The sequence below is a fragment of the Cebus imitator genome, unplaced genomic scaffold (genome assembly GCF_001604975.1).
Source record: "Cebus imitator isolate Cc_AM_T3 unplaced genomic scaffold, Cebus_imitator-1.0 Scaffold12, whole genome shotgun sequence".
Taxonomy (NCBI): Eukaryota; Metazoa; Chordata; class Mammalia; order Primates; family Cebidae; genus Cebus; species Cebus imitator.
In genome coordinates, this window is record NW_016107327.1 from 8,567,068 (window position 1) to 8,569,879 (window position 2,812).

Here is a 2,812-nt window from a genome sequence, read left to right on the forward strand (position 1 = left end):
GAATCCGCTCATATCAACACAGGTAAAGGGAACCAAAACTGTACATTTAAAGGATTTAAAGGGGGTAAGAAAACACTGGAAAATTCAGTTCAAAAACAAGCCTGAATCACTTTTCTTCTATAACAAGATTTTGGCCTGAATTACCTGGACATCTGCCTCAAGTTTCAACTTGACCTGCTATGCCTGGGAAGTTACAAATTTACACTGAATGAAAAAGCAGAGACCCGGCTAGTTGCTGTTTTGTTTTTTTAAGGTAAATTTTAAATAAACATTTGTTGAACTAAAATGGCTTGGATTCAAGTTTTTTTTAATTTTTATTTTGCTAGAGTATTCAACATTTGCCTGTACTATAGGACTGGCAGAACGGACCACAGGCCAAGGAGATCTTATTTGTGTGTAGTGTTTTCACCTGGCAAATTCTAAGTTACAAAACCACAATCACAATGACAGAAAAGCAAAATGTTCAACAAACAAGAGTGTCATGTTTATTCTAGACAAAAGGGGCTGTGACTTTTTGATTTTGGGTTTCGCTACCAAAAACCTTTCTGACCTGAGTCACAGAAGTCAGTTCCTGCCATGGGACATGGGTGTCTGTGACCGGATTCTTGACTCTAAAGAAAGATTCTGGGCCAGGCGTGGTCGCTCACACCTGTAAATGCAGCACTTTGGGAGCCCAAGGTGGGCACATCAACTAAAGTCAGGAGTTCGAAACCAGCCTGGCCAACATGATAAAATCCCGTCTCTACTAAAAATACAAAAATTAGCCTGGCATTGTGGCAGGTGCTTGTAATCTCAGCTTATCTGGAGGCTGAGACAGGAGAATCGCTTGAACTTGGGAGGCAGAGGTTGCAGTGAGCCGAGACTGCAGCACAGCACTCCAGCCTGGGCGACAAAGTAAGACTCTTTAAAAAAAAAAAAAGGAGGTCCTTTTAAAGGTTTGTAGACCCCTGCTTGAAGACATTTAGTAGATGCCTACTGTGGCCTTCAGGAAGGTTAAAGTGGGGATGGCACTGACACACCCCGTCCCAACTCCAGGCCTCCAAACTCAGATTTTTTTTTTTTTTAAATAAAGACAAGGTCTTGCTCTGTTGCCCAGGCTGGAATGCAGTGGTGCCTCCAGAGCTCACTGCAGCCTCAAACTCCTGGGCTCAAGCAATCCTCCCACCTCAGCCTCCCAAAGTGCTGGGGTTATAGGCATGAGCCACTGTGCCTGGCCCCCTAAACACAGATTTAATTGGCTCAAGGTTCAAGGAGACAGAGCCTCACTCTGCCTTTTGTTCTCTGGGAGCAGATCCAGAACCCCAAGTGGCCTCATTTCTTCCTCCAGAATGACTGCTCGAATCTGAGGGCCGCTCAAAAGTTCCCACCTGTCATACACACACAAAGAAGGTTCTTGAAACATGGCGTTACTGTTAAGAGGAGAATCCCTGAAAGCATGAAGTGGTTTCTGGAAGCACCCTCATACCGCTTCCCCCGGCTTCCTTTCCCAGGAGCAGAGCTTCCTGGGCTAGCCAATCTGAGGGCAGCAGGCCAAGAGCTAGACAGCGCGCGGGTTCAGGCAGCTCGCAGATCCTGCCACCTCAGCAAACCCGGGCGCCTTCCTCCCACCTCCCAGCTGCAGGAAGCTGGGACCGACGCCAGCACAGAGGAGGGACGGCCTGAGCTGCTCCCTGAAAGAGGGGCCCTGGATTCCTTGGTCTTCTGCTGGAAGTAGAAATCCACAAAAGGGCCACAGGTGGCTGTCTGCGCCAGCAAAGGAAGAAAGTGGGGCTGTGATCACTTTAACAGCTGTGGCCACCCGCATCCATCCACCCAGACAGACTGGAAAACCAGGGCAGGTGCCGATGCCAGCCACATTTGCTACAAACAAACAGAGGTTTTTCTTGATACCTAGTAGAGATGGTTTAACTCTTTATTTTTGGACATTAGGTAACCACCAGGTAGGTGCAAAATTCCTCAGTCCAAGTCCTCTCATGATGCATGCTCAGTTCTTGGAGCTCCAGGTAGATACAGGAAACCCACTAACAAACCATGATGCTAAAGAAAAGTAAGACTTCTAACAGGGTAACTTAACAAAGATCTTTTATTTCCATAGCAGCACCCAATTCTAACTGCACATACACCTTACTCATTTAGCCCTTCATTCAGCAAGTTGTTTGTTGTCTTGCTTTTTTTTCTTTCTCTTTTAAGCATTCAACCAAATCACCAGGGAACCTAAGAAATGCTTTAAGAGACTTGTGTTGGCAACAATTGCCAAGGAACTGGAATACTGGGTGCTCAGGCTGCAGCAGGTTAAGCAAAGAATGAATTAATTTCAAAGCTGCCTGCAACAGCATGTAAACATCCATTTAAAAACATACATTTTAAGTGATGCAAAATTAAATTAGCATAGAATTAAATTAAAAACTAATTTAATGAAAGATTAGCTCTTTTTTGTTAGCACTGATTACAGGATATACTCAATTATGCAAAAGGTCTAATAGATGCCTTGGAGCCATTTGTTCTTCTGCTAAGCTTAAAAGCAAGCTGGGTTAATAGCCTTCTACCCCCACAGTTCCCAAAATACTTCAGCATCATTATTGGTGTTATCATTCAACAGACCAGAGAAGGCTTCAGCGATCAGCCAACTGGCCTTCCCATTTTATAGATGGGAAAACTGAGGGCCCAGAGACACTAAGTGAATTTCCAATGCTACATACCCACTTAGAGTCAGGCCAAGAACTCACGTTCCCAGACTCCGAAACTAATGTCCCTTCTTCTACACTATGCTAATATAACTCCCAGGAACAAGTGAATTTCTAAGTAAAAATGA

The 2,812-nt window shown here is 44.7% G+C and overlaps 1 protein-coding gene across 2 annotated transcripts in view; it reads right to left on the minus strand.

Moving 5' to 3' along the window:
• Positions 1-2,812, minus strand: part of CABLES1 (Cdk5 and Abl enzyme substrate 1) — a 129,992-nt gene that overhangs the window by 66,249 nt on the left and 60,931 nt on the right. The window lies entirely within an intron of this gene.